Source organism: Thalassophryne amazonica, chromosome 13 (assembly GCF_902500255.1).
Source record: "Thalassophryne amazonica chromosome 13, fThaAma1.1, whole genome shotgun sequence".
NCBI lineage: Eukaryota > Metazoa > Chordata > Actinopteri > Batrachoidiformes > Batrachoididae > Thalassophryne > Thalassophryne amazonica.
In genome coordinates, this window is record NC_047115.1 from 36,813,603 (window position 1) to 36,838,572 (window position 24,970).

General features: G+C 43.9%; 1 protein-coding gene and 1 long non-coding RNA gene across 2 annotated transcripts in view; both read right to left on the minus strand.

The window, feature by feature from the left end:
• mark1 (MAP/microtubule affinity-regulating kinase 1) overlaps window positions 1-24,970 on the minus strand; it is a 145,998-nt gene that overhangs the window by 23,501 nt on the left and 97,527 nt on the right. The window lies entirely within an intron of this gene.
• On the minus strand, window positions 5,612-8,599 carry LOC117523626. Its single transcript, XR_004564558.1, has 4 exons — window positions 8,534-8,599; window positions 6,695-6,765; window positions 5,768-5,823; window positions 5,612-5,638 (listed from the first exon to the last, which is right to left on the minus strand). It is a non-coding gene; the product is annotated as an uncharacterized LOC117523626 (long non-coding RNA).

The window sequence follows — 24,970 nt, forward strand, 5'->3', positions numbered from 1 at the left end:
TAAATGAGTCAACACCCCCGAGTCACACTAACTGTCAGAATGCTCGTAGCACGGGCCGGGGCGGTGGATTAGCAGCAATCTTCCATTCCAGCTTATTAATTAATCAAAAACCCAGACAGAGCTTTAATTCATTTGAAAGCTTGTCTCTTAGTCTTGTCCATCCAAATTGGAAGTCCCAAAAACCAGTTTTATTTGTTATTATCTATCGTCCACCTGGTCGTTCTGTGAGTTTCTCTGTGAATTTTCAGACCTTTTGTCTGACTTAGTGCTTAGCTCAGATAAGATAATTATAGTGGGCGATTTTAACATCACACAGATGCTGAGAATGACAGCCTCAACACTGCATTAATCTATTATTAGACTCTATCGGCTTTGCTCAAAAAGTAAATGAGTCCACCCACCACTTTAATCATATTTTAGATCTTGTTCTGACTTATGGTATGGAATAGAAGACTTAACAGTATTCCCTGAAAACTCCCTTCTGTCTGATCATTTTTTTAATAACATTTACATTTACCCTGATGGGACTACCCTGCAGTGGGGAATAAGTTTCATTACACTAGAAGTCTTTCAGAAGCGCTGTAACTAGGTTTAAGGATATGATTCCTTCTTTATGTTCTCTAATGTCATATACCAACACAGAGCAGAGTCGCTACCTAAACTCTGTAAGGGAGCTAGAGTATCTCGTCAATAGTTTATATCCTCATTGAAGACAACTTTGGATGCTGTAGCTCCTCTGAAAAAGAGAGCTTTAAATCAGAAGTGTCTGACTCCGTGGTATAACTCACAAACCGTAGCTTAAAGCAGATAAACCCGTACGTTGGAGAGGAAATGGCGTCTCACTAATTTAGAGATCTTCACTTAGCCTGGAAAAAGAGTTTGTTGCTCTATAAGAAAGCCCTCGTGAAGCTAGGACATCTTTCTACTCATCACTAATTGAAGAAAATAAGAACAACCCCAGGTTTCTTTTCAGCACTGTAGCCAGGCTGACAAAGAGTCAGAGCTCTATGAGCTGAGTATTCCATTAACTTTAACTAGTGATGACTTCATGACTTTCTTTGCTACAAAATTTTGACTATTAGAGAAAAAATTACTCATAACCATCCCAAAGATGTATCGTTATCTTGGCTGCTTCAGTGATGCCGGTATTTGGTTAGACTCTTTCTCTCCGATTGTTCTGTCTGAGTTATTTTCATTAGTTACTTCATCCAAACCATCAACATGCTTATTAGACCACCATTCCTGCCAGGCTGCTCAAGGAAGTCCTACCATTATTTAATGCTTCAATCTTAAATATGATCAATCTATCTTTGTTAGTTGGTTATGTACCACAGGCCTTAAGGTGGCAGTAATTAAACCATACTTAAAAAGCCATCACTTGACCCAGCTATCTTAGCTAATATAGGCCAATCCAACCTTCCTTTCTCTCAAAGATTCTTGAGAGGGTAGTTGTAAAACAGCTAACTGATCACCTGCAGAGGAATGGTCTATTTGAAGAGTTTCAGTCAGGTTTTAGAATTCATCATAGTACAGAAACAGCATTAGTGAAGGTTACAAATGATCTTATGGCTTCGGACAGTGGACTATCTCTGTGCTTGTTCTGTTGGACCTCAGTGCTGCTTTTGATACTGTTGACCATAAAATTTTATACAGAGATTAGAGCATGTCATAGGTATTAAAGGCACTGCGCTGCGGTGGTTTGAATCATATTTGTCTAATAGATTACAGTTTGTTCATGTAATGGGGAATCTTCTTCACCGACTAAAGTTAATTATGGAGTTCCACAAGGTTCTGTGCTAGGACCATTTTATTCACTTTATACATGCTTCCCTTGGGCAGTATTATTAGACGGTATTGCTTAAATTCATGTTACGCAGATGATCCCCAGCTTTACTATCCATGGAAGCCAGAGGATACACACCAATTAGCTAAACTGCAGGATTGTCTTACAGACATAAAGACATGGAGGACCTCTAATTTCCTGCTTTTAAACTCAGATAAAATGAAGTTATTGTACTGGCCCCACAAATCTTGGAAGCCATGGTGTCAACCAGATCGTTACTCGGGATGGCATTTCCCTGATCTCTGGTAATACTGTGAGAAATCTTGGAGTTATTTTTGATCAGGATATGTCATTCAAAGCGCATATTAAACAAATAGTAGGGACTGCCTTTTTCATTTACGCAATATCCTCTAAAATCAGAAAGGTCTTGTCTCAGCAGTGATGCTGAAAAACTAATTCATGCATTATTTCCTCTAGGCTGGACTATTGTAATTCATTATTATTCAGGTTGTCCCTAAAAGTTCCCTAAAAAGCCTTCAGTTGGTTCAGAATGCTGCAGCTAGAGTACTGACGGGGACTAGCAGGAGAGAGCATATCTCACCCGTGTTGGCCTCTCTTCATTGGCTTCCTGTTAATTCTAGAATAGAATTTAAAATTCTTCTTCTTAACTTATAAGGTTTGAATAATCAGGTCCCATCTTATCTTAGGGACCTCGTAGTACCATATACCCCATTAGAGCGCTTCGCGCTCAGAGTGCGGGCTTACTTGTAGTTCCTAGGGTTTGTAAGAGTAGAATGGGAGGGAGAGCCTTCAGCTTTCAGGCTCCTCTCCTGTGGAACCAGCTCCCAATTCAGATCAGGGAGACAGATACCCTCTCTACTTTTAAGATTAGGCTTAAAACTTTCCTTTTCGCTAAGGCTTATAGTTAGGGCTGGATCGGGTGACCCTGGACCATCCCTTGGTTATGTTGCTTTAGACGTAGACTGTGGGGGGGTTCCCATGATGCACTGTTTCTTTCTTTTTTTGCTCCGTATGCATCACTCTGCATTTAATCATTAGTGATCGATCTCTGCCCCCCTTCTCGGCATGTCTTTTTCCTGGTTCTTTCCCTCAGCCCAACCAGTCTCAGCAGAAGACTGCCCCTCCCTGAGCCTGGTTTCTGTGGAGGTTTCTTCCTGTTAAAAGGGAGTTTTTCCTTCCCACTGTGGCCAAGTGCTTGCTCATAGGGGGTCGTTTTGACCGTTGGGGTTTTTCATGGTTATTGTATGGCCTTGCCTTGCAATATGGAGCGCCTTGGGGCAACTGTTTGTTGTGATTTGGCGCTATATAAGAAAAAAGTTGATTGATTGATTGAATAACATATTAAAAATAGAGAAGAATACAATGGGTGGAAAGTGCCAAAATATGCTAATTCATGTTAATTAGGTATGAACATCAAAGGAACCAGTCAAACAACTGGAAATCTTTCAGACACCCGATTTAAGTTTCTAGTATTTCTAACAACACTACAGCTGTATTTGTATAGCATTTCAGTCCTTTGTTTCATGACAGAAACAAGATTTCCAGTTGTTTGACTGGTTCTTTTGATGTCCATACCTAATTAATTAAATAGTAGCATATTTTGGGCCCTTCCATTGTTCTCTAGTTTGCGCATGTTATTCCTGGGGTATATCAGAGGAGGATCCCACCAAAAAAAAAAAAAAAAAAAAAATGTAATTAGTCGTGGGTCAGGTCTCAATATGACTGGACTAGTAATTGTGGCCAAAGGTGCATCAACAAAGTATTGAGCAAAGGGTGTGAATGCTTATGTACAAGTGATTTTCTTCTTTTTTTTTTTTTTTTTACAAATTTGCCAAAAAAAAAAAAAAAAAAACAAACAAACACACACACACAAACTAAACAATTTTTTTCATGTTGTCAGGATGGGGTGTTGTGAGTAGAATTATGAGGGAAAAATGAAATTACTCTGTTTTGGAATAAGGCTTTAACATTAAATGTGGAAAAAGTGAAGTGCTTTGAATACTTTCTGGATGCACTGTAGGAAAAAAATACTGCCTTCTCATCTATGGCAAAAATATGGGACCATCTACACACATGAGAAGCTGCTCCTGTATACTGAATGAGGTACTGTAATTCACAATTTGGTGCAGAAAGTGGAGGTAACACACCATGCCAACTGCCGTAAAACAGGAAGAAGTCTTGAATGAGAGACGTTCTATATCTTAGAGAATTAGAAAATTTAAGAAATCATGTTCTCAAACTGAAAGACCACACTCTGTCAACAAAGACGGAATATAATTAATTAATATTATTTGACCTTCCACTTGTTTGGACTGTAAGAGACAGCAACAGCAGGTTGGCAACCAAAATCTGAGGTCAGTGTTTGTGTTATAAATAAATGTGATGACTTTTCAAATGCTTAATTACACTGCATCATACAATAATATTAATTTGCTTGTTAGCTTCTGCTCGCTAAATAAATAATGCACATTTTAATTTTTCGTGCATGAAGAAGTAGCACCACTTTCAGAAATTCAATTTGTAGACTGATGAGACTTTTTTGTTATCCTCACAATGTATTTTTGGACAGATGCGACCAATACTGCAGTGCGACTTATTGTCCAGAAAATATATCAATACACTGTGGGTACTATCCTATAGTCATAGTAAAGCAGTGCAGAGCTCAGTGCAAGTGTCATTATTATAGTAGTTACCAACCTATGCTGCTGTCAGTTTTACTGCCAAATCCAATATCATTTAAACAGCAAGTACACTTCTACATCAACATGCCCTTGGTCTTAAAATTATGTCAGGAACAGCACTGGAACGTGAGGCAGCAGAAAGCATCTGCGCCACAGAACACCAAAAATGTGGTCTTAAGTCGAGCATAGTTTTCCTGCTGTTTATATAGCACAAGACTGAGACATGCCTACATAAGCAGGTTCACAAGGTGAGTACAATAACAAACTGAAAACAATTACAAAATAAAGAAGTGATGGACAAATAAAACTTCACCTTAACTATTTCACCTCAGGGAGCTTTGGTGAGTACTCTCTGCATGTGCTTTTTAATGCGTTACACACAGATCCATTAACTCGCCAGACACCCTCTCAGTTGATTCCACTATCCAAATCGCACTGTGCTAACTTCCAGTTCACCCTCGCTCTTAAACATAATGTGAGATGTCACTCTTTAACTGACTAAATACATCCCCATTGCACCATGTGCCTTATTTTATGCTCAGAATACATGAAGTGTAGTTGAACACACCAACAGATGCAACTGTACTATGAACTGCATTATGCAAATCATCAGGATAGGGCTCTTTATGTTGTTTTTTCCTTTAAGTTGTATAAACTGCAAGGCCATTATTGACTGTACTTAAAAAAGGGAAGCAAACATTCAGTTAACTCCAAGCATGAGCAAGTATTCACTGGCTGCAGAGACAGTTGCTTCCTTTCATAATGTTATTAAGAGACAGTTATATTTTATCACAGGAATTATGTTAACTGGCGGAAACAGGGACTCCTTCAATCAAACTTAAAACATTAATGTCTGTATGAACAACAGCACATGAACACAAACACAGGCAGTGACACAGAACAAATACAGTGACACACCTTTAGGTTCTGTCCATCAAAAGGCAGTGAGCCGCTGACCAGGGTGTAGAGGATAACCCCAAGGCTCCAAACATCCACTCGGTCCATCGTACTTCTTGCCCTGAAAGAGTTCTGGAGCAGCGTAGGGCGGGGAGCCACAGAACGTATCCAATTTACTGCCCACGGTGAATTCGTTGCTAAATCCGAAATCTGCTATTTTGATGTTCATGTCTGCATCTAACAACAGGTTTTCAGCCTAAGGAGGGGAGACATTGAGGAAATCACCGTCTAGACTGCCAAATCCCATTAACTGACACAAATATAATCACGTAAGAAGAAGACGTCAGGTTTATTAACACATAAAAGCACTTTTTTACACCCTCACTTTTAGATCCCGGTGTACTATCCTCTCTGGTGACAATACTGCACTGCGGATACAATCTGAAAAACAAACACACACATCATTCTCACCGTATTCACCACTGTGTGAAGATTCAAACCCAGTATGGTGGATTGTGGCATCTTTTTTAAGGTTAATGTTGTCAGTTTTTCATGTCTGATCTCACCCCTACCTCATGTTTACAAGTTAACACAAAGTAAGTTGTTGCTATGGCAGATGACAGAATGTCACTGCCATACAGACAGATAGATAGAACTTTATTGATGCCTTGGGCAAGGTCAGGGAAATTAAGGTTCCATTTGCAGCACAGCACTGATAACAACAAGAACAGGAAACAATGATTAAAAACCAAAAATGCTAAACAATACAAAGTATCCCACAAAAGCAATCAAGTGAAAATCATTCACACATTCCACCCACCTGAGTACGCTCATGCACGTTCACAAGCACTTTGATCTTTCTGAGTTGACCCGTCTGTAGTGCACAGTCTTACATGCAGACACAGCCCAGAGTGCATCACACATACTGGCACGAGTCATGGAAGACCATCATTAAGGGATTTTGAAACGTGACAGTGTCGATGTAATCAAAACATTTGTTTTGTTAGATGATACAGTATTTACAAAAATTCTAAATTCTAAAAATACGACTGATTGTAATGATGCTTCATTTTGATTACAAGCCATAATTGAGCATAAGAGAAATACACTGTAGATGGGCTATTGCTGTCGTGGCACCACTAGGTGTCAGCGCAGCATCTGCAAAGGAAGTGTCCTCAACCCCTGCTCTCCAGATATATCTGCCCTCCATCTTTCCTCTGCAGTTAGTGACAACGCCTGATCTTGGTGCAGTGTTTCTGCTGGAAAAAGTAATTGAATGACGACAGAGGGTCCCGCAATAGTGATGACTCACCTGTCTGAACTTGGACCTGGCCTCCTTCTCCTTCATTCTGCCATGAGCTACCAGATAGTCAAATACCTCTCCTGAAGTATAAAGACATCACACAATTACCAATCAGAATCATCATCATCCTGACTGTGACCGTAGACATCATCTGGTGTTACTTGTGTCACAGCTATACACATCAGTCATATACCGTTAGAGCCACAAATATATGCATAGCAGCAAAGGGTTTTTAAAAAACATTATCACAAAATATTAGAATTCATACCAAATAATGAATATGAGCTTGAATTGCAGATTCTCAGCATTGATTTGAGGGTAATCACTCCAAAGTGGATCAACGGTGTTAGAATTGCAGCAATTTTGTGTGGATGCCCATTTTATAAAGGGCCATAAATAATTGGACAACAGCTGCTAAGCTGTTTCACAAAAAGAAGCTTGTTCTTTTCTCACTATTTCATTAGAGCTGATTTACATTTGCCTTAGATTTGAGTTAAATCAGTCATTAAGAAAAGGTAAGAGTTTGAACAATATGGCAAATCTGTCTAGAGTGGCCATTTTCACAGTCAGACATCCGGGAACTTCCTAGCCAGAAGGGAGCTGCCATCTTTGTTTGGGAGAATTGAGTGACTTCGGTAACATTGAAAGCAGCACGAAAATGCCAAAAGTTGTTGTGTTCCGGGTTGTACAGCCAACCAAGAGTTATCCCGAACGGCAGTTCTATATTACCATCTGAGAAATGCAGGCATGAAAAATGGCTCGCTGCAATCAACAGGGCCACTGTAAACACCAATGGGGAGTATCAACGAAAGTCTGGTCCTGCTATCTGTATTCTGCCCATTTCATGTGGTAAGTACTTTTGTGTTAATATTATCATTTATGAATTGAGGTTGTCGTCAGGAGCCGTTCACATTTTTTCAAAAGTTTGAAAATACTGACAAAGCACCAGCTACAGAAACAAAGCTGGATGACGGTTAAACAATGTCTCCGAAAGTCAACATAAGTCCAGATTTCTTGTTTCGTTTTGGCTTCGGTGCCCATCGTTAGTGCCGTGTGATCGGGGCTTAACTGATACAATTATTAATATTCTTATATATAAAAGAATACTCACAAAGACTCTTGATGAAGTATGTGCAGACGTCTTTGTAATCAATCTCAGGCCATTGTTTAGTATCGTCTAACCAGTTGGCTGCAATAATCTTATAGATATTTTCGGATTCCTGCCAACTCCAGCTTCTTTCTGTATCGTTTCCGTGCCTCAGGTGAAATCTCTTCGTACTGATACATCATCAAAAAAACAATCTTGAAAGTACAGAAACAACAAACTTTGTGGGCATGCTCACATTTCCCCTAAACAAAGATAGCGCCTAGAAATTATGTCATGTGTGATGTCACGCCGACTGCGAGAATGCAAAAAGGAGACTAGTGGGGAAAGCCATGAAAACTATGACAAGTCTAACGCAGTAACAAGCTTCAGTGACTGTGATTGGAGAAAGTGGATGTAACAGCTTTTGCTTGTTGCCTCACCAGTCACAGCTTTGGCACAGAGAAGCCACTGTTAAAAATAATACATGAAATCTACACTCATGTTTTCTGGAAAGCACCAGAAAGAACCATCTTAACACGATAAGCACAGAAAGTTAGGAATGTGCAAACACCATATGCTTCTGACTAATATTAAATTGAATATTAAAGGACAGAATTAACTTATGGCATGCAGTGCTGAAAGCGTTACATGATTATGGCATTGTTTCAGCACCCAACCAGTGCAGATAGCAACCACAAATAATGTACAAAAAATTCTTGCAATAGTCACATTTGCTGGGTATGAATTATGCGTTCACTCACCACCACTGGCATACTCCATCACCAAATAAAGTGTCTTCTCTGTCTCAATCACCTCAAACAATTTCACTGCCGGAGAAATTTTTTTTAAAGGGAGAGGGGAAAAACAAAAGCTTGTATGAAACAAGTCTGGCACATATAAGGTGGCATTATACGTTAGTGACAGTTGATTTTTTAGCATACTGAAAGTCACCTCCTCTCTGCAAAGTTAAAACTAATACAGGTGAACCTCCAAAAATTCAAATGTGAGCTATCTGAAACCGTGAGTTAATGAGGTTGACCAAAAACATACAGTAGCCTTTACAGAGTACTCACTAATCGATCGTGAGTCAAGTCGAAACGCGAGTTACACATACGAGAGTTAATGGGGTTCACCTTTTTGTGAGCCTAAATGATGTCATCAGAATTGTCAACACAGCTAAATTTTTTTAAAAAAAACACAATAAAATGCATTTTACAAAGTATAGGTTTTTTTTTTTTTTTTTTTTTTACTAGTTTGGAAGGTCCTGTGATTTATACTCTGGTACAACTAATATACTAAAAATAACACTTTTGTTACTAATAATATTATTATAGTAACATGTATATAAGGGTAGTACTAAACAAACAAACAAAAAAACCTTTAACAATGAAAGAATAAATGCCAATAATAAAAAGAACACTCTAACAATGTTGTGTGGGCCGCTGAAGAGGAGGTACTGCTGGCCCACCACCACCAGAGGGCGCCCTGCTTGGAGTGCGGGCTCCAAGCACGAGAGGGCGCCAGACCCAGAAGAAGTGACAGCTGTCACTCATCCTCTGCACCAGCTGTCACTCGTTCATCATCACCACCATAAAAGCCGGACTGCAACTCCACCTCCCCGCCGAGAAATCGACTACCATTACCAAGGTAATTTCTCTGTGAACTTAAGACTGTGTATCTGTCTAAACTCTTCTTTGCAGCCGTTTTCCTGTCGGTGAGACTCGTCTGTGGAGGTGGCGTTTGAGGTGTTCAGCGACGGCTTCGCAACACCTCCCACCCAGATAAGTGCTCACACAGGAGCTGCACGAGTGTGTGCTTGGAGGTGGAGGCGCTTCCTCCCTCGTTAACTGTGGATTTACTGAGTGTGCGGACTCAACTCACTCATCATATTTCTGCTTTCTGCCAGCAGTACAGGGTCGACAGCCGAAGACAGAGGCCACCTGGGGACTCGGGACTTGGCGGCTCCGGTGTTCTTCAGACGTTGGTGGTGGAAGCCGTGTGGGACGCAGCTTCTCTCTCGTCGGGGGTCTTCTATCTTCGAGCCTGCCCACACGTCACCTGGTGTTAAATTGACTGTGCAGATTACAGTACGTTTCGTTGTGTATTATCGCAACATTAAATTGTTACCTTTTTGGCTTATTCATTGTCCGTTCATTTGAGCCCCCTGTTGTGGGTCCGTGCTACGACACCTTCCCAACAGGATTTCTCGGCCATCGTCATGGATTCCGAGGGGCGTCAACCCGAGCTTGAACGGCCAATGGAAGAGCCAGGAGCGCAGGCGTCAGCGGGAGGCGTGTTGAGTGAGCTGCAGCATATCTTAACCGCCTTCACGGCTCGGTTAGATTTAGTGACCGAGCAGAGTGTCCTCCTTAATCGGAGGGTGGAGGCTCTCACCGCCAGGGTGGAAGCGCGCGATCAGGTCGCTGCTGCAGCCACTCCTCTGGCTGGTCCTGGGCCTGTATCAGACATTCCACTGGTCGTTCAACGAACCCCCCCACCGTCCCCTGAAGCATACATAAGTCCTCCGGAACCGTACGGGGGCTGTGTCGAGACGTGCGTGGACTTCCTCATGCAGTGTTCTTTCGTCTTTTCACAGCGCCCTGTCATGTACGCATCAGATGCTAGCCGGGGGCTTATGTTATTAATTTGCTTCGAGGAGGCACGCGCATGGGCTACGGCGCTTTGGGAGCAGAATTCACGGCTCCTAACGTCTTATACTGGGTTTGTACGGGAGTTCAAACAAGTGTTTGATCATCCCAACAGAGGCGAGACCGCTTCGAATGTGCTGCTGTCGATGAGACAGGGGCGCTGTAGCGCAGCCGAGTATGCAGTCGACTTCCGCATCGCGGCGGCGAGGTCTGGCTGGAAAACGTTGCGCTCCGCGCCCCCGGTCCTTAAGGAGCACCTACTGGCTAAGGAGGAACCGCGGGATTTTGACGGGCTTGTCGATTTAGTTATACGCTTAGACAACCGTTTAAACGAGCATCGTCGGGAGCAGGCCGGGGGGCGTGACCGGGCACGAGCCGTCCCTCCCCCTTCCGGTTCCGACAAGGTGACGTCGTCCCCACGCTTCACTGCCAGAGAGCTCCGTATGGCTACAGCTCCCCCTGCTGAGGAGGCTAGGGACACGAGCAGGGCCAAATTAAGATCAAATATCAGACAAAGGAGGCTGGCCCGAGGGGAGTGTTTTGTCTGCGGCTCTTGCGAGCACATGCAGAGGGACTGCCCCCAAACGGCCAAACTACAACGACCGTCCTTAGAAACTGGGCTAAGGGTGGGACATAACACGCATGCGGGAAAACCCCGCAAATCTGCACGAATCCAGTAACAATCCTTTGTGGGGATTTAACCCTTCACGCCCCAGCGCTGGTAGACACGGGGTCTGAAGGGAATCTGCTGGACAGCAGATGGGTAAAGGAAGTAGGGCTCCCTCTGGTGGCTCTGCCGACACCATTGCGGGTGCGAGCACTAGATGGCACCCTGCTTCCACTAATCACACATCAGACACAACCAGTGACTTTGGTTGTGTCTGGGAATCACAGGGAGGAGATAGTGTTCCATGTAACACCTTCTACCTCCCGAGTGATTTTGGGCTTTCCATGGATGGTGAAGCACAATCCCCGGATAGATTGGCCGTCCGGGGTAGTCACGCAGTGGAGCGAAACCTGCCACCGGGAGTGTTTAGGATCCTCGGTCCCTCCCGGCACTACGGCTAATGAGGAGGTCAAAGTTCCCCCCAATCTATCGGCGGTGCCAAAGGAGTACCATGATCTTGCTGACGTTTTCAGCAAAGATCTGGCGCTCACTCTTCCCCCGCACCGGCCGTATGATTGTGCCATCGATTTGGTCCCGGGCGCTGAGTACCCGTCCATTAGGTTGTACAACCTCTCACGTCCGGAACGCGAATCAATGGAGACCTACATCCGGGACTCCTTAGCTGCCGGGCTGATCCGGAACTCCACCCCCCGATGGGTGCTGGTTTCTTTTTTGTGGGTAAAAAAGACGGCGGACTCCGTCCATGCATTGATTACAGAGGGCTGAACGAGATCACGGTTCGCAACCGATACCCGTTACCTCTGTTGGATTCAGTGTTCACACCAGTTCTGGTGCAGCCTGATCCTGATCGCCAGTACATAGTAGAAGTGGACGCCTCTGACTCAGGGATAGGAGCAGTGCTGTCCCAGAGCGTGGAGGCTGATAAGGTTCTCCATCCTTGTGCCTTTTATTCCCGGAGGTTGACCCCCGCTGAACGGAACTATGACGTCGGCAATCGGGAACTTCTTGCGGTGAAGGAGGCTCTTGAAGAGTGGAGACACCTGCTGGAGGGGGCATCGTTGCCCTTCACGGTTTTCACGGACCATCGGAACCTGGAGTACATCCGGACCGCCAAGCGGCTGAACCCCAGGCAAGCCCGCTGGTCTCTGTTCTTCGGGCGCTTTGACTTCCAGATCACGTATCGCCCCGGGACCAAGAACCAAAAACCAGATGCATTGTCCCGGGTGCACGAAGAAGAAGCCAAAGCGGGGCTGTCGAACCCCACCGAGACCATCATCCCCGAGTCCACTGTCATGGCCACCCTCACCTGGGACGTGGAGAAGACCGTCCGGGAGGCCCTGACAAGGAGCCCGGACCCGGGGACTGGCCCCAAGAACCGACTGTACGTCCCACCAGAGGCAAGAGCTGCCGTATTGGACTTCTGTCACGGGTCCAAGCTGTCCTGTCATCCCGGAGTGCGTAGGACCGTGGCAGTAGTCCAGCAGCGCTTCTGGTGGGCGTCCCTGGAAACCGACGTCCGGGACTACGTCCAGGCCTGTACCATCTGCGCCAGGGGCAAGGCAGACCATCGGAGGACGACGGGCCTCCTCCAACCCCTGCCAGTGCCTCATCGCCCCTGGTCTCACATCGGCCTGGATTTCATCACGGGCCTCCCGCCGTCCCAGGGCAACACCGTGATTCTCACGATAGTGGACCGGTTCTCCAAGGCGGCCCACTTCGTGGCCCTCCCGAAGCTCCCGACGGCCCAGGAGACGGCAGACCTCCTGGTCCACCACGTCATGCGGCTGCATGGGATACCATCGGATGTTGTATCAGATTGTGGTCCCCAGTTCTCTTCACAGGTGTGGAAGAGTTTCTGCAAGGAGCTGGGGGCCACCGTGAGTCTCTCGTCAGGGTACCACCCCCAGACAGAGCGGGCCAACCAGGAGTTGGAGCAGGCCCTTCGGTATGTCACCTCCGCGCATCCAGCGGCCTGGAGTCACCATCTGGCCTGGATCGAGTATGCCCACAACAGCCAAGTTTCGTCTGCTACCGGCCTCTCCCCTTTAGAGGCATGTTGGGGTAGCAGCCCCCATTGTTCCCGCTGGTGGAGGGAGAGGTCGGTGTGCCCTCGGTCCAGGCCCACCTCAGGAGGTGCCGCCGGGTGTGGGGGGCCGCCCGCTCTGCCCTGTTAAAGGCCCGGACGAGGGCCAAGGCCCATGCGGACCGCCGGCGTTCCCCGGCCCCCACATACCAGCCCGGGCAGGAGGTGTGGCTCTCGACCAAGGACATCCCTTTGTGTGTCGACTCCCCAAAGTTGAAAGACAGATTCATTGGACCCTTTAAGATCCTCAAGATCATCAACCCGGCCGCAGTGAAGCTTCAACTCCCGGCTTCACTGCGGATTCACCCTGTCTTTCATGTTTCCCGTCTCAAACCACACCGCACCTCGCACCTCTGTACTCCAGGACCTACGCCGCCTCCTGCCCGGCTCATTGACGGGGAGCCTGCCTGGACAGTCCGCAGGCTCCTGAACGTCCGTCGTAAGGGCCGGGGTTTCCAATATCTGGTGGACTGGGAGGGGTATGGACCTGAAGAACGCTCCTGGGTGAAGAGGAGCTTCATCCTGGCCGAGTTCTACGCAAGACATCCGGACAAGCCTGGTCGGACGCCAGGAGGCGCCCGTTGAGGGGGGGGTCCTGTTGTGTGGGCCGCTGAAGAGGAGGTACTGCTGGCCCACCACCACCAGAGGGCGCCCTGCTTGGAGTGCGGGCTCCAAGCACGAGAGGGCGCCAGACCCAGAAGAAGTGACAGCTGTCACTCATCCTCTGCACCAGCTGTCACTCGTTCATCATCACCACCATAAAAGCCGGACTGCAACTCCACCTCCCCGCCGAGAAATCGACTACCATTACCAAGGTAACTTCTCTGTGAACTTAAGACTGTGTATCTGTCTAAACTCTTCTTTGCAGCCGTTTTCCTGTCGGTGAAACTCGTCTGTGGAGGTGGCGTTTGAGGTGTTCAGCGACGGCTTCGCAACACCTCCCACCCAGATAAGTGCTCAAACAGGAGCTGCACGAGTGTGTGCTTGGAGGTGAAGGCGCTTCCTCCCTCGTTAACTGTGGATTTACTGAGTGTGCGGACTCACACTCACTCATCATATTTCTGCTTTCTGCCAGCAGTACCAGGGTCGACAGCCGAAGACAGAGGCCACCTGGGGACTCGGGACTTGGCGGCTCCGGTGTTCTTCAGACCGTTGGTGGTGGAAGCCGTGTGGGACGCAGCTTCTCTCTCGTCAGGGGTCTTCTATCTTCGAGCCTGCCCACACGTCACCTGGTGTTAAATTGACTGTGCAGATTACAGTACGTTTCGTTGTGTATTATCGCAACATTAAATTGTTACCTTTTTGGCTTATTCATTGTCCGTTCATTTGCGCCCCCTGTTGTGGGTCCGTGCTACGACACCTTCCCAACAAACAATGCAGAATAATTCCAAATTAAGGAGCTGATAGTAAAGAAGAAAGATGTAACTTGTACTCCAAAAAAATACAGTGTATGTCTATATACATACTCATACTCATACATACACATACTCGTATAGACGCAGACGCATACACACACACACACACACACACACACACACACACACACACCACACAACACACACCACACACACACACACACACACCAAATTTTCAAATACAACAGCAGAAATATGCCAATATTACGAATGCCATACAGAATATCAATTTTAGGTGGTCATTTCTTCAATCTGGACTGAGAACACTTGAGAGCTTTTCATTTTGTGCCCAGAATGTTGTAGCCCATTCACACTATGATGTGAGGTGCCTGAAGCTAGCAGATGTAGCAGATTCACAAAAATCGCTGTGAAAATGCCAGCAAAGGCTCCAAGGGTCCACATTTCCTGCCTTCAACGCAGCTCGATGTAGCCCAGTAGAGTACGCCATTATACTGGTGGGCCACTGACTCACACTGCGTCATTGCAACAGATTTTATACCTTCCTTCACATTTCTACATATTTCTTCATGCCCAAGGGATCCAGAGTAGGTGGTACAGCCAATCAAGCCTCCGACGCTGACCAGCAGAGAGGAACGCAGCAGTAACAGCGTGCTACCACAGGTGACATAGTGGTAGCGGAGCTCAAATCCTACTGGCATTTTAGCATGAACGTCAAACATTTTAGGTATGTTGAAAATTTTTCCAGAACCACGAAGAACATCAACGTTGCCTGACTGATGTTGACCTAGCTTCTGCGGAGTCTGGTGAGCCTCAGCGCTGGTCAATGGCAAGCAACTTTTCACTCTCCTTCGGCAAACGCTGGGCTAGTCATCAGAGTGTGAATGGGCCATTAGATTTCTAAGTGTGCACATTTCAATGGCTCACATATATTTACATCCGCCAAGGACGTAATAAAATAATCAGCGTTTATTTATTTGTCTGTCTGTCTGTCAGCAGGATTATGTCAACACTAATGTACGGATTTTGATGAAATTTTCACCACAGATAGATATTAGGCCATGGAAGACTCCACTGAATTTTGGAGGTGATCCAGATCCAGATTGGCGGACATCAGAAATCTCGGATTGCTCTTGTTATATGTTGCTTTTAAGCCAATCCATTCGATGAGCAAATATCTAAGGAATAAGCTGCAGTTTCTTCTTTCAACATACCTATATTTGGATGATTTAATATCTTCATTATTCGGACTTCCCTGAAGAGCTGTAAAGACAAAGAGTGGCATTTAATACATCTAATAAGTAAAATGACATTACCAGTAGTGGGGCTCTTTCTGCTCAGAAAGCACCGTTAGAATACATTATTATTAAAATTGATGAGCCACAATAAACTAAAAAGTGTATGAGGTTAAACTGGATTTCACTGAACAGGAACACAGAAAGATCTGAGAATCACAGGTTATTGGAGTGCACATAGAGAAACATGACTAACATGACTACCCTGCAGTGACCCCTGCCCAATAAAGATAAAGAGCAGACACTGCAGTCCAGCTATCAGGCCAGTTGTCAACCTGAACAGCCAGTCAGCAGCATCACAGAGTCAACACTGCAAAGCAGCAGCACATGAGCTTACAGCACAATCACTTTAGCGTGGACATTCCAAAATGAGCTGCACAATCATAGAGGCCCTCTAATGCCAAAACATATAAATGCAGCAGATGGTAAATACTAAAAGGTTATTACACCCACACCCTGTAAAGTGTGCATGGTCTTCAGGCTTTTGTGTCCCCCTGAGGTTGAACAAAATGACTTGAAGAATTTTGCTACTATGTGGATCAAACTTGGTAGAATGACTGAGTGACAGCCGCAGAGAAAGCAATCTGATTTCGAGAAAAATCAGTTAAAAGCCAATGTGGGGTGCCAAGGTCAAAATTTGGGCCCAATGCTTATACAGTGCCCTTCGAAAGTATTGGAACACAGTATTTTAGACAATTGAATTTATTTATGCCATTTCAAATACAAAAATTTTTTAAAAAATTCTAAAATTATCTGCCCAAAAATCACACTGAAAGTAAACCTCTACAACTTGATATAAATTAATTAAAAATTTAAAAGCCAAGATGATGGGTTGTATAACTAATGGAACACTTTGGTAATACCTGTAAATCAGTTTTATTGCCAGTGTCTTGGTGGCTTTCCTCACTCTTTTCCTTGCACAGTCAATCAGTTTTTGAGAATTGTCTACTCCACACAGATTTACCATTAGGGTTGGGTATCGAGAACAGGTTCTTTTCGAGTATCGTTAGAAATGATTCGATCCACCGATATCAATAACCTTTTTGCTTAATGATTCACTTATCGGTCCTTCAGAGCAGCCGTTGTTTTTGAGGGTGTTTGTCAGGAGAATGATCATTCTTCTACGTTGATTACAGACCCTGCAGCGGCTCTGTAATCAACCGTTTGTGCAGCGCAACACCACTTTGAAGTGTGAACCAATGAAGCAATGCTTCGATCCACTAGCTCGTTGGTTCTTTGATTCACTGCTCTTCAGAAACGGCAAGTCCACTTCTTAACCCCTCTCAAAGCCATTAAAATATCGTGAGTCACTTTTGTGTGGGTTAAAGTCACTAATTGGGACTCTTGTCTTGTTGCAGTCAAGAAACAAGAATCGTCCTCCGTTCCGTTGACACAGCTCCAAACGCTGCGCGGCTCTCTGCCAAGACAGAGTCCGGTCGGAATTAATAAGCGAGGGGTCACCCCTCGTTCACACTGCCTCCGGTGTTACCGCTGCAGGGTATGGATGTGAGACCCGAAGAGAATCCAAGTCATTAAAAAGATACAAACCTCTCTCAGTGGCCACAGAGCTCTGTGGCTGCGGTTACCGAGACCCTGCAGCGCTGCAGATTTTTCTGCAAGAAGTCTATCCTTGGGGGCTGCCGGAGCGCTCCGCATCCAAATAGTGAGCGTAGTCTCTGGACCTGTTGCCGGAGTTGGCCGCAGCGCTGCACAGCAGATGGGGGGGGGGGGCATTGTGAGTGGCCCGCTGCAGCGTTTACCGAGCCTGCAGACTCGGTAAGCGCATCGGAGGCACTTCAAAACGAACTGAAGCTCTCTATAAAATGACACCTCTTACAAACGTAATACAGACAAGAAACTACAATCGACTAAAACATTTTTTTCCCTCCCAAAACAAGATGTTCTGCATTCTTTATAAATTACATCCTGGGGTGCAGCGCAGCCAGCTGCAAGAGCTCAGCTCAGCTGTATGGAAACACATTCATGCCAATAATGTGTGAAAGGAAATGGTTTTGACAATAACTACAGATTTTGTTTATTTCTATTTATGTCCAGAGATCAAGGATCCACCATGTAGAGTTTATTTAAGTCCAGAGTTCAAGGATCCAGTGACCAATTTCATATTTATTTACTTTAAGACTCAATAAAATGTTGTTCAATTTCAATTCAATTTAAATTTAATCGGCTTATAAAGCACCAAATCACAAAAGCCATCTCAAGGCGCCTCACATAGAACAGCTCAACATAAAAATTTTTAAATTAATAAATAAAAATTTAAAAATTCAAATACATAATTAAAAACAGAAGTAAAACAATAAAACAGATAAAAAAATAAAAACATTGGAAGGATTTTCTTCAGAAAACTGCTGTGTATAAATGAGCAGTTGTGTGACACATTTCTGCCACTGACCTGTATATAACAGTGTTTTTTACAGATCAGTGGTTTCTGCACTGCAGTCTTCCATGTTTTGGCCTGATGCCGCACAAAGTTACATCACAGTGTATAGCAGCGAAAGTGGGACTGGGTTGAACTTTGACTGTGGCAGTATGACGATAAGCCAAAATGTGCGCTCCCAGCGAAGCCTCGCTTGGCGTCACGTCAACAACCGAGCTAAAGTGACACAAAGAAAAGAAAAGCATCTCATTGAAAATAATGCTTTTTAGAACGATTCGCGATGCTTCTGAGCAGGTGACGCTTCCAGTGTGAAAGCCCCATGAGTCTGCAAGAAGGAGAAGAGTGAGAAAAGCCACCAAGACACCCAGACAACCCACAAAAATTTGTAGGCTTCTGTGACTGATTGGAGAAATTGTGCATTGTGGTTTTTTGCATTTTGTGTCACCGGTTATACAGCGTCATGATGAACTAGCGCAGAGAAGGATTTTCTTCCACCAAAACATCAAATCTAGGCTTGCATCTCAGATGTACCTCCTGGCAAATGTAGCTGAATTGACTTTCAGATCTTTAAAAAAAAAAAAAAAAAAAAAAAAAATCCAATTTTTATACTGAGAAGCCTGATTTACTTTTTGTATTTGAAATGCCATAAACAAATGACAATGTGTCAAACACCAAGGGGCCCAGTACTTTTGCGGGGTACTGTACACTGTAACTTACAAATGCATTTAAATTTTATATAAGCAGAATTAAGGACAGAAATATATTGTCCAATGATACGTATCTTATCAGTTTCTGAGAGGCAATACAGGTGGTGACTAAAACGACTGTCCATGCATTTGATGGTTTGAAAGCCCATATTCTTCAGCATATTTTTAACCAATAAAATGCTCCACAAGAATCTTCATCTCCTCAGCTGCTCAGAATAGCTACACTATCTGTGTGGCAATCCCTGCTTCATATTCACTAACTGCTAGTGTGTGTTGCTCTCAGAGGTTCCCCTGCACTAACAAAGTGGAAACACGCTAACACAATCAGTACATTTCCTGCATTAGACAAGAATAAACATATGGTAAAAATCACAGCTATAGATCCACCACATGTTTATACATGAGACACACCATCAGTCAATACTGACAGTCTTTACTAGTCTGAACGACAGATGGACTACAGAATCACCGTTTCATCTCTTCATCTCTTTCGTTTGCGTCACTGCCCTAAAGCCCCTCACATGGAAAACATGCGTGCAGCCACTTTGAAACAAAAATTAGAGCAAATCCAAGAAGCGCAGTGGAAAACAACAACACGCACAACAAACAGTCCCTGTCAATACAAGGTCAATATGGAAACAGACAACACTGAGGCTGATGGGAGATAACGAGTGTGGAATCTTTGATTCAGTCTGCTAAGAATACAGATAATGTCAAGAAGTATAAATGTGCAAAGACTGACACATCTTATCAGGCAGCAGTTTTGAGGCTGGATGCACGTTTCAGAAAATATGTCTTCCATCTAATAGAAATGGATGAAAATAGACCATTTAGATGGCAAATACTTGACACCAGGAAAAGCTGCAAAAGCCTAATTTGCATGTTACACATGAAAACACACCATATCAAGTGGAGCTGAATCTCAGTTATCTGTTCCAGTGACCTACTTCCAGCCACCTAGGGGCACCCAGACTCCCAAAGTAGCCTTAATTACAGCAGAGTCCCCAAGCAGAAGGAGAACAGGAGATATGAGACTGGAACCCTTAACGGGAACTGGCGGCACTATTTCAGTCACAGCTGCACAGCTGCTCATTTAACATGGAGAATGCTGATAGGATGAATTTTGGAAGTCTGTGTGTGTGCATTCATGTGTACATATAGTATTCCAAAACAATGCAGCAGTAAACAACTATTGCATCCCCACTGATCTGTCAGGAGCAGAAAAGTGTTTTCACATGGGTGATTCAGCCTTTTAGTTTGCCTGATCATTTCTCGGAAGCTCAGCACGGAGACAGGGAGAGTAAGGACAGAAGCCAGCAACTTGAGATGCAGATATTTTTGGCTTAGTGGCTGGTGAACCATGAGGATTGTTCTTGAGGCAGTTGGCACAAGGGAAGGAAATACACGGCATAACAAGGGTGTCAGTAGATACAGATGTGGTGTAGTGGGCAGATATGTAAGGGGTTAAGAAAACACAGGCTAATAAGTGGGCACAGAGTGGGAGGGGGGTTTGGACAGGGGCACAATATGCAGCAAGCGATGTGTTCTCCTACCTCCTGGTTGACCTGAAAGACACAGTTCTATGCGGGGACAAAAGGAGAGACAGCTGTGAGCCTCTACCTGATGGGCTAGCATGAAGGCGACACCAGGAGCTGACTGGTGTATGGACAAGGATGCTCTGTGTTTTACTTTTTATACTGACAGCAAAACAACAGCACAAAAGCACAGGAAGCAATAAGAAGTGGGAACAGACCAACTTTTAAAGGAGCAGGGTCAGTGTTGACAGCAGTACTGAAAAGGTTGATATATCTCATCGGAACACAGAAACAGTATTAATCTCATTAGGCAGGTTTAGCTTAATTTTACTACGGTATTATTCAGAATACAACACATTGTTTTTCTTGGAGATACAAATAGAAAAAATGTGGTCTTCTTATATTCAGGGTCAAGACTTTTATATGTCATACATCCACAACAGTAGGTGGTGCCAAATAATTGTGAAATGAATGCGTTTCAAAGGACTGAAGTGTCCCACCCCTCTAGCTAACAGTGCTAAATGATGGGAGAAACAGTGTTCTCCCTGAAAAGCTGGGTCAGTTAGCCAGCAACTAAGTTATGAGCAAAACCTTAAGCTCGTGGTGAAAAAAGTAGTTATCAACCAACTCTCAGGCAGCCAAGAATATGGTGTGAGAGTGTAATATTAGATGTACAGCTCTAAAAATGCTAAAAGTCAGAATCGTTCACTGTGGTCCTAAAAGTGGCAGTGAGCCAACCTCTGGTGGGACGGTAGCGCAGCATGAACGCATAAGTCAGGAGCTCCCGTATGCTAACTTAATAAACTCCGCTCAAACTTGAGATAGACGTGATGACAAACATTGAAACTAAGAATATAAGTGGAGGTTCAACATAAATGTAGACTAAAAAGAACCTGGACATTCAAGGTTAAGAAACTCACTTGAGTAATGAGAGCACGTTAACACCTGAAGCTAACATGGCGTCGTTTCAAAGCAGCCTGGATAGCATTAGCAAACAAATCGAATGGATGAAATGAAAACAGACCTAAAAAAAAATCAATGAAGATGTTACAGCTCAAATGAGAAGTGAGCTGAGACTCAAACTCAACTCAAAGAAAACACTGACCAGACGTTTGCAAAAATGACCACAGACATTGGGAAACAAAAGAAGATAAGTGCCACTCTGATGCACACAGAGGAAATAGAATTGCGGAATCATGAAGCAAACTGTGCACTGCTTGAGATAATACAAGACCAGAAAATGAGACATAACTGAATGATCTGGAATCGAGGGCTAGATGGAATAACCTACGGATTTACGGCATACAAGAGGAGAGACAGAGTCAAAGAGCGACTCTGTGAAAATAAAGCAGACCAACCAAATGAAAATGTGACAGTGGATGGGGTATATAAATGAATTCTAATGGCAGGGATGTCATTGGGAAATTTTAAAATAAGTAAATCCGCCAAAGCAAAGGCGCGAAGTGACAGAGGTTGGGGGAGGAGGACTCAGCCTCCCAAGAAAATGTGAAATGGTAATATTTGGTGCATTTTTACACACTAAATTCAATGACATGTAAATATGGAATATGGTTAATTTTTACTGTAATAATAAATATCCCAAGACAAATTACACAGTGTAAAAAAAATTTACAGCAGTTTATGAAACTGTTAGCTGATCTGGAGTTGTTATGCATATATCTAATCATAATGACTTATGCTTGCTGGAGAAGCAAAAGGAAAAATGAGTTTTTCTTTTCGTATTGTGCTACAACCCCAATTCCAGTGAAGTTGGGACATTGTGAAAAATGTGAATTAAAAACAGAATACAATGATTTGAAAATCCTCTTCAACCTATAGTCAATTGAATACACCACAAAGACAAGATATTTCATGTTCAAACTTTTAAGACTTTTTTGTTTTTGTGCAAATATTTGTTCATTTTGAAATGGATGCCTCTCCAGATTCTCTGAATCTTCTGATTATATTATGGACTGTAGATCAGGGGTGGCCAAGTCTGGTCCTCGAGAGCCACATTCCTGACACTCTTAGTTGTCTCCCTGCTCCAACACACCTGGATGCAATGAAAGACTCGTTAGCAGACTTTTAATGAGCCTTTCATTGGATCCAGGTGTGTTGGAGCAGGGAGACAACTAAGAGTGTCAGGAAGGTGGCTCTCAAGGACCGAACTTGGCCACCCCTGCTGTAGATGATGGAATCGCTAAATTCCTTGCAAATGAAAGCATTGAGAAACATTGTTCTTAAACTGTTGGACTATTTTTTCATGCAGTTGTTCACAAAGTGGTGATCCTCACCCCATCTTTGCTTGTGAACAGCTGAGATTTTCGTGGATGCTCCTTTTATACCCAATCATGACACTCACATGTTTCCAATTAGGTGTTTTTTTGAACATTCATCAACTTTCCCAGTCTGCCCGTCCAAACTTTTTGAAATGTGTTGCAGGCATCCATTTCAAAATGAGCAAATATTTGCACAAAAATAAAGTTTATTAATTTGAACATTAAATCTCTTGTCTTTGTGGTGTATTCAACTGAATACAGGTTGAAGAGGATTTGCAAATCATTGTATTCTGTTTTTATTTACATTTTACACAACGTCCCAAACGTCACTGGAACTGGGGTTGTACAAGTTATTATTACAGTAAATGTCAGTGTGACAACAAGCTTTTGTGGTGACAAAGATAAAAGGTTACCCTTCAAAATAATGAAGCTTTGGGGCTTCTCCATCAAACAACTCTTAAAAGAGACAGTTTTGTTATATCAAACAACAGTGTCTGCAACATTTTCTTTTGGCCAGCTTTTGCAACAGTAACATTATGTTGCAGTGAGCTGCCCCTGACTCAGCGCTACCAAAGTGATGATTCATGATGTTTGCACAAGGATGCAAGTAATGCACGTTTTAAACATAAATGTACAGATTTCGGGCAGCAAGCCCATTTCTACTGCAGTGGAAGTTATCTTTCAATGCTTAAATCTGCACCAGTACTGATGTGGATGCAGAAAAACAAGTATAGTCACATTTTCAGAAGTTTGGAAGTTGATATGAAAGTATGAGTTCTCGTGTCATCCCAAGTCAAGACATGTGAACTGTCATTTCCAATCATTTGTTACAACAACTTAAACTTGTACTAGCTTCTATATATGCCCTATTAACCAACAATTCTTGCCATCATTTACTACTGTTTTATTGTTCCTTTTTACTATATGCTGGCGCTACAACTACTTCTTGTTCTGTGGACTTTATTAGAGGTTGGCAACCAATGTGCACATTAGTGTCAAAACTGATTCAACACATGAAATTTTGAGGATACGTGGCCAAATGATATACCTGTAATGGTGGCAATGGAACAGTTTGATAAGGTATGACCACGGGGTAATGATAACACAGTAGACCGGATAGTGATTGACGGTTTATGATGTATCGAATATCAGCATTATAACCAATGCATTTTCCCTGATCTATCAGACAGCATTGTGTTTAGTTGTGTCCTACATGTTTACTGAGAGTAAGGCTGTGCACAGGTGTTACCTGTGTGAAGCGCTTTGAGGCAACTCTGTTGTGATTTGGTGCTATATAAATGAAAATAAATTGAAACAAACTGAAAAGCTCTGTGTAATGTAATGTCATGTCTGTTAGGTGTAAGAATAATTAAGTACATCCAAGTGTTTTTTTTTTTGGTCTTCACTGACCTGCGGACAAATTTGGAGGTGATTTTGCTGATGATTCCAGTGGAGGTTCCTCTGCGTTGCTGAGCCAGAGCACCCGTATCGTGGGACAGTGTGGGTGAGGCTGGGGGGCCATTGTATGTGGCACTGCGCCGGTCTCGGAGCTGAGCCCCATGGAAGGTGCTGCGACTGGTGGTACCACGTGGGAAACGGTTCTTCTCTGGAGTGCTGATGCTGTGAGCAGAAGGAGAGGTGGATGGACCACGGGGAAAGAGCTGCAACGTGCACAAACAGAGGGAATAATATCATAAAAAAACCCAGTGTATTAGCTCAGTGTCAGAGTGAGTTTTAGAGTCACGTCAGTCTCATATGCATGACTGCACTTCCTTGGTGCATGCCGTTACTCTAGATGGAAAGATTTTATAAAGTTGCTCACCTGGCTTTAAGCTCTGTGTTGTCATCAATAGGGGGCAGTGTGCTCTTTGAGGGGTGCCCTGATGATGACATGGACTTTGTGTGACGAGGTCGTGTTGAGCTCATTGCAGAGATGGCGTGCTCCCTGACACCTCGGTTAAACTACCGGCAAAAATACAGTATTGGAAATAAGATCCACGTCCTGCTTGTTTGTAGCAGGGTGTGTGAGCATTTACCTGCTGTCTTTGCCATTTGGAATGGCGGAATAGCGGTCAGTAGAGGAGCGCTCCACACATATGTGTTCCTACGAGTCATTGATCCATTGGTCTGTTTGTGAAAAAACAAGATCATGGAATTTAATCTCAGTAAAGGGTGGACTGTCAAAGAGATTAGCAATTAAAAATACAATACTGTGTGCACGCTGTTCACTGCCTCACCCCTACAGCAGTAGTAGT